Source organism: Vigna unguiculata, chromosome 3 (genome assembly GCF_037176805.1).
Source record: "Vigna unguiculata cultivar grain cowpea cultivar isolate G323 ecotype 2 chromosome 3, ASM3717680v1, whole genome shotgun sequence".
NCBI classification, from domain to species: domain Eukaryota; kingdom Viridiplantae; phylum Streptophyta; class Magnoliopsida; order Fabales; family Fabaceae; genus Vigna; species Vigna unguiculata.
The window spans coordinates 20,066,792-20,074,723 of record NC_140794.1 but is presented as its reverse complement, the minus strand read 5'-3'; the positions used below and the strand labels follow the sequence as shown (position 1 = coordinate 20,074,723).

The 7,932-nt window shown below is 37.5% G+C and overlaps 1 pseudogene; it reads left to right on the top strand.

The window, feature by feature from the left end:
- The first annotated feature begins 688 nt into the window (after nucleotides 1-688).
- Nucleotides 689-2,988, top strand: LOC146887564 (uncharacterized; annotated as a pseudogene).
- The last annotated feature ends 4,944 nt before the right edge of the window (nucleotides 2,989-7,932 follow it).

Sequence of the window (7,932 nt, the reverse complement as noted above, 5' to 3'; positions counted from 1 at the left end):
TGCATTTTTCACTGTTGTTTGTTTATTTATCTTTTTTTATAAACTCAAATAATGCAGATATGATAATGAATGTTTTGAAAATAACAATGTCGATATCCCTAATTTTGAGCACCCTGTCAATAATATGGAAGATGATTATGAAGGTGATTCGGAACCCTCCCCCTGAACTAATGAGATTAGTGGAACAAGAATCTAGGTAAATAAAATCCCATCAAGAAGATGTTGAAGTGCTTGACCTAAGGGAGGGGGATGAAAAGAAAGAAGTGAAAATTGGCACGAGTATGAAGAAAGAAGTGAAAGTAGAATTGTGTGCGCTGCTAAAGGAGTTTAAGGATGTGTTCGCTTGGTCGTACAATGATATGCCTGGTTTAGATACTGATATAGTACAACATAAGCTTCCACTCAAACCGAAATGTCCTCCAGTCAGACAAAAGATAAGAAGGATGAAACCAGAAACGTCATTAAAGATTAAAGAAGAAGTGCAAAAGCAAATTGATGCTGGATTTTTAGCTGTGGCAAAATACCCTTAATGGCTGGCAAATATTGTACCAGTGCCCAAGAAGGATGGGAAGGTTCCGATGTACGTTGACTATCGAGATTTGAACCGTGCGAGCCAAAAGACAACTTCCCATTACCACACATTGATACATTAGTGGATAATATAGCCAAGTTCTCACTATTTTCGTTTATGGATGGCTTCTCGGGATATAATCAGATTAAGATGGCACCTGAAGATATGGAAAAGACCACATTTATCAGATTGTGGGGAACATTTTGCTATAAGGTGATGTCTTTCGGGCTTAAGAATGCTGGGGCAACTTATCAAAGGGCCATGATGGCGCTTTTTCATGATATGATGCACAAAGAAATCGAGGTTTATGTAGATGACATGATCGCCAAGTCTGAGTCAGAAGAAGAACACATCCTCAACCTAAGGAAATTATTTGAGAGATTGAGGAAATTTAAACTTAAACTAAACCCGACTAAATGCACATTCAGTGTGAGATCTGGAAAGTGTTTGGGTTTTGTTGTCAGTCAAAAGGGGATAGAAGTCGATCCCGACAAGATGCATGCGATAATCGAAATGCCTGCTCCCAGTACAGAAAAGGAGGTGCGGGGTTTCTTAGGCAGACTGAAATATATTGCTAAGTTCATCTCTAGTTAACCGCCACTTGTGAACCAATATTCAAGCTATTGCGTAAAAATCAGGTTGTTGAGTGGAATGAAGATTGTCAGGCTGCTTTTGACAAAATTAAACAATATCTACAAGATCCTCCTGTGTTACGCCCACCCGAACTAGGGAAGCCACTCATTATGTATTTGACGGTACTCAATGAGTCAATGGGTTGTGTGTTGGTTCAACATGACGAAACTGGAAAAAGAGAGCATGCCATATACTACCTGAGCAAGAAATTCACAAAATGTGAACATCGATACTAGTTTTTAGAGCGAACTTGTTGGGCATTGGCATGGGCTACCCATCGTCTAAGACAATACATGTTGAGTCATTCAACCTGGTTGATATCCAAGACTGACCCTATCAAGTATATTTTTGAAAAGCCCGTTCTCACTGGAAGGATAGCCTAGTGGAAAATGCTATTATCAGAATACGACATTGTGTATGTCACTCAGAAGTCCATCAAGGGTAGTGCTTTGGCTGAATATCTGGCTCAACAACCCATTAACGATTACTAGTCGATGCAACCCGAATTTCCTTATGAGGACATCATGGCCTTGCTCGAAGATGACCAAGAAGATGAGAACATAAAGAAATGGACGTTATTATTCGATGGGGCTTCTAAAGTCATGGGACATGGTATAGGGGCAATACTAATATCTCCAGAAAGCCAATACATTCTGATGACAACAAGGTTGTGTTTTAATTGCATGAACAATATCGCTGAATATGAAGCATGCGCTATGGGCATCCAAGTCGCAATTGAGTCAAAGGCAAAATTTTTGAATGTGTGTGGAGATTCAGTGTTAGTTATCCATCAACTAAGGGGAGAATGGGAGACCAGGGATCAGAAGTTGATTCCTTACAGAACTTATATCATGGAATTGGTGGAGTATTTTGATTTCATTGAATTCCACCACATTCCATGAGAGGATAACCAATTGGCAGATGCCTTAGCTACCTTATCATCGATGTTCAAGATTAATCAGGATGAAGAGACACGAAGAGCCAACATATTGCCATTTCATGGAAGAAGAGTTAGATGGTAAGCCGTGGTATTTTGATATTAAACACTATCTAAAAACCAGAGAATACCCCGAAGAAGCATTTGAGAATGATAAAAGGACACTGAGAAGGTTGGCTGCAAATTTTATCCTGAGTGGGGATGTGTTGTACAAGAGAAATCATGATATGGTTCTCCTTCGATGCGTGGGTGCAAAAGAGGCCAAGTCAATATTGGAGGAAGTTCATGAAGGAACTTTTGGCACACATATTAATGGACACTCGATGGCTAGAAAGATCTTGAGGGCTGGTTACTTTTGGTTGACTATGGAGAATGATTGTTGCACACATGTGAGAAAGTGCGAGAAATGTCAGAAGTATGCAGATAATATCAATACTTCACCCACTACTTTAAACTTAATGTCTGCCCATGGCCGTTTTTAATGTGGGGGATAAATGTCATCGGAGCTATAGAGCCAAAAGTCTCAAACATACATCGCTTCATTCTAGTTACAATTGATTATTTCACTAAATGGGTGGAAGCTGCTTCCTACGCTAGTGTGACTAGGAAAGTTGTGACTAAATTCATAAAAAGAGAGTTAATTTGTAGGTACGGGTTGCCTAGCAAGATAATCACTGATAATGCCACCAATCTGAATAATCAAATGATGGCTGAATTGTGTGAAGGATTTAAAATTCAACATCATAATTCTTCTCCTTATCGTCCAAAGATGAATGGGGCAATCGAGGCTGCTAATAAGAATATCAAGAAAATTTTACAGAAAATGGTGGTCACGTATAAAGACTGACATGAGATGCTTCCATTTTCTTTGCATGGGTATTGCACCTCAGTACGTACATCAACTAGGGCAACACCTTTATCTCTGGTGTACGGAATGGAGGCAGTAATACCCTTCGAAGTAGAAATCCCATCCATACGAGTGTTAATGGAGACCCAATTGGAAATGCAAAATGGGTTCAGGCCCGATTTGACCAGCTTAATCTCATTGAGGAAAAAAGGCTAGCAGTAGTGTGTCATGGATAGTTATACCAAAGAAGGATGAAAAAAGCATTCGACAAAAGGGTGCGCCCTAGAGAGTTCCATGAAGGCAAGCTAGTCTTGAAAAAGATCTTACCTATACAAAAGGATCATAGGGGCAAGTGGACTCCAAATTATGAAGGCACGTATGTGGTGAAGAAAGCATTTTCTGGTGGGGCACTAATTCTCACAAGGATGGATGGAGAGGAGTTACCGTTACCGATCAATTCTGATGCGGTCAAAAAATTTTATACATGATGATTCCTTGATAGGAAGTGCTACTAGGGGGTATTGACATTGTCTCCAAATTTTGTTGTATTCTGCTTTGTTTTTCATTAAATAAACACCATTTGTTCTCTCCATAAATTTAAAGCAATAGATGTCACGCTGAGTTTGTAAAGAGAATAATAAACAAAAAAAGGAATAAAAGTATATGCATACCAACGAGGCATCACAGGTACATTCACCAAAAGCAGACTCATTTTTGGAGGGTGTCGTGGAAAAAAAATTAATAAATAAAAGGCAAAAAAATAAAGCTTCCTATAAATTTTATCCATGCATCCATGCATTTATGCATCCTCACCGCATTACATCATTTGCCTAAAGATTGAATCTTGCCGGTGCTAAGCATTCAAGTAGTGTTTACTGACACATCAAAATCAAACTTCGGGTTCTCCTTTCATATATAGACCCTCTCCAATGGAATGGTCATTGATTTCTTTCTTCACATCAAGGCCCTCTCCAATGGAATGGTCATTGATTTCTTTCTTCACATCAAGGCCATCTCCGATGGAATGGTCATTGATTTTCTTATGTTTACATCAAAGCCCTATCCGATGGAATGGTTATTGATTTTCTTATGTTTACATCAAGGCCCTCTCCGATGGAATGGTCATTATTTTCTTTCTTCACATCAAGGCCCTCTCCAATGGAATGGTCATTGATTTCTTTGTTCACATCAAGGCCCTCTCCAATGGAATGGTCATTGATTTCTTTCTTAACACAAGGCCCTCTCCGATGGAATGGTCATTGATTTCTTTGTTACATCAAGGCCCTCTCTAATGGAATGGTCATTGATTTCTTTGTTTACATCAAGGCCCTCTCCAATGGAATGGTCATTGATTTCTTTCTTCACATCAAGGCCCTTTCCAATGGAATGGTCATTGATTTTCTTATGTTTACATCAAGGCCCTCTCCGATGCAATGGTCATTGATTTTCTTATATTTACATCAAGGTCCTCTCCGATGGAATGGTCATTGATTTTCTTATGTTTACATCAAGGTCCTCTCCAATGGAATGGTCATTTATTTCCTTCTTCACGTCAAGGCCCTCTCCAATGGAATGGTCATTGATTTCTTTGTCACAATGGAACCCTCTCCTTCGGAATGGTCGAGTCTGTTTTCTTCTTTGGATCACGACCCTCTTCTTTGAATTGTTCATTGTATATGATTGATTTGTTTTTTTTCCTCTTTTCCTTTGAAACCTAAACGAAATTAGTATTTTTATCTTTACTCATCTTTTACCTTGATAACCTATGAAAGTTAAAATTTTATATTATCAAGTAAAATCTAAGTAAAGAGGGACAACTGTCAACACCCAATTTCGTCCGGGTAACAATGATAAAAATAATAAACAAAAATTAATTAATTAAAGTTCAATTGAGAAGAATAAATAAAAGAATAATTAATAAAATAAAAGAAAAGGGTAAAAAAATATGTTTTAGTTTGAGAAAAAAATAAATATCTATGTTTATTTTATTTTATTTATTTTTATTATTTTATTTATTTTATTTTTAATTTAATTTATTTATTTATTTCTTTAGGCTCATTATTTTTATTGTTACATTATTTTCCTTTATATTATTATAGCTCCTTTTTTTGTTTTACGTCTCTCATTCTAGTTTAATAAAAAAACAACAAAAAGAAAGAAAAAAAAAGAAAAAGAAAAAAAGGAAAAGAAAGGTAGAGGTAACGTGAGATCTCTCTGTTATCAGACTCATGTCTGCTATGCTATCATGGTTTTGTATTGGCAATGACATGTAACATGGTCATGATGGCTGAAGAAGCAGGAAGCAACATCTGCTCTCAACCTTGTCTCAAATTTCGAGATTGGAAGGTGCAGAGAAGAGTGAACAGAACAAAGGAGATAGTTACAAAATAAAAAGGGGAAGATTCGTGAAAAAGGGGCTCTTTTTTTTTGGATTACTACAGAGGGGAGAAGGCACTAGAAATTTGAGAGGGAGAGGAGTCAAAATTGAAAACGGAAGCAAAGCTGTTAATGCATTAAGTTTTATTTTCACGGTAAGTGTTCTTAACTCCTTCTTAGCTTATGTTACCGTGACTTGATGTTGCTGTTGATGTTCATGGATGTACGAATTGGAGCTTCTGTTAACGTGATTTGATATTGATGTTCATGAATGTATGGATGAGAGATGATTTGAGGTGAGCATAGTTACATCTATTATTTATTTTGTTTATTCCCATCGCACCTGCGTAAAAATAATAAAGAACAGAGTACAATTTTTTTTCTTACTTGTCCATTGTCGAATAATGGCTACCATACAACACCATCCTATTTCTTGTTTTGTCTTCGTTGCTCACCTGCGTAAAATCAAGAAAACAGAGACCCAATCTTCTTCCAAAGAGCCACTAACGGACCTCCATCCCCGAATAACATTCAAAGCCTTAATCCCTTTCTTCCACCCTCATCCTGACCATCACACCCCAACCACAAGAACTAAAACCAAACCCCCTTCCATTCCATGCCATCGGAAACGGTAAAACCAAGAGACGAAAAAGAATCGCCGGCAGCATCACTGGTGACGAGTTGAAGCTTCTAACGGAGGTGGAGGCCCGACAGTTGGCCCTGAAGTTGGTGTCCCGATCACGACGCGGATTGAGAAAGAGGCCTCGACGTCGACGAAACCACTGGTGAAGAGCGGTGTCGACGGTGTTGCTCCGGTGGTGGTGGTCACGACACTGTCTCGCGTGCGGGAGAAGAAACGAAGCGCGAGGATTTAGGGACTTGGGTTCTCGTCGGCGACGCCTCCGGTGGTGGCTGGCATCGACGACTGCGGGTCTCGCCGGCGGTGGCGCGGTGACATGGTGGTGTGGTGTGGTGGCATGGTGGTGTGGCGGCTGCGAAAGAAAGAGAAACAGAAATAAACCTATTAGGGTTTATGATGTCTTAAAAAAATAATAATAAAAGGTTGGGTTTGGGCTGGCAGGCCCATCTTTATGTCGTGAACTCCCATTCTTAATCCCTACACCCCCCATTTTTGTCTTTGTGCACCCCTTTTCCTTTATCTCGCACCCCTTTTCCTTTATCTTGCACCCCTGTTTTAATTTTACTGTGAGTACCCCTGATGTTTACTAACCTCACACCCCTGCCACACTTGTTTCATGTTTTACTTTGCGCACCACCATAATTGATAACCTTGCACCCCTGTTTATGCTTATCTTATTTTGGGCCTGTGTTTTATGTTCACTTCACGCACCTCACACATTACTCATGCACCCTATTATCATTATTATTATTATTTTTCTATCTTTCTTTTATTCTTTTTGTTATTTTTTTGTTATTTTTTGTTATTTTTATTTTTATCCTTATTTGTTATTTATTTATTTAATATTATTTTTATTTTAAAAAGAGAAAATGAAAATATTTTAAATTATAAAAAATTACAAAAAAATAGAAAAAAATCTAAAAACGAAAAATGTTCTCTTTTGTTTTGTTGTGTTTGCCCGGTCGCCCGCACCGTGTGACACTCATTTTCAAAAAAATCAAAAATGGTTTTCTTTCTCTTTTAGTGTCTGTCCGATCGGTCGCGTCATATGACACATATTTTCAAGTAATTAAGAAACACCAAAAAAATACAAAATATAAAAATATAAAAGTATCAATATTTTCAAACAAAAATGTCGTTTTTAAGAACTACGTAATCCTTGATTCTCCACCGTGAGATACGTAGGAGCAAGGCCAGTCTTTGTCAGGTTCACCTATAAAAAATCAAATCTTCTTCTCAACTGTTTTTCAAATATCTTTTAAAGAACTACGTAACCCTGATTTCTCATCCTTAATGAGAATACGTAGGACCAAGGTCAATCCTTGTCGGGCCCAAAAAATTAAAAAAAAATATTTTTGTTTCTTTTTAGCTTTTTTTGTCTTATTATATTTCTTTTGGGGGGAAAATTAACATTTTGAAAACCACATCAACTTTGCATTTTTAATTAAAGGTACCGCCCTTGGGCGGGCACGTAGGGTGCTAACACCTTCCCTACGCGTAACCGACTCCCGAATCCAAAATTTGGTTTTTCGCAGACTTTCTTTATTTTATGGTTTTCCATAGTTTTCCAAAAATAACTGTGGTGACGACTCCCAATATCATTTTAAACCCGTTTTCTTTTTTGGTTCGCCTTCCCGTCGCGATTCCGGTTGTGACACACATTATTACTAAACACACATTTTAACTGATTGAAATAAGAAAATAGGTAGTTAAAGTTCTAACATATTACTTGGTTATTTTTGACATATTACTTGGTTATTTTCGCAAAGCAAGTTGTGACAAACACAATCAATTTATTTTACCAAAGATTGATCAAGATTATTTTAGAATGACAAATGATTTGATTATACACTCAAATCATATTTAAGTTTGTCATACAATTTCAACTTATTTAATTTCTTGATATAAAGATGAAGAAATTACAAATT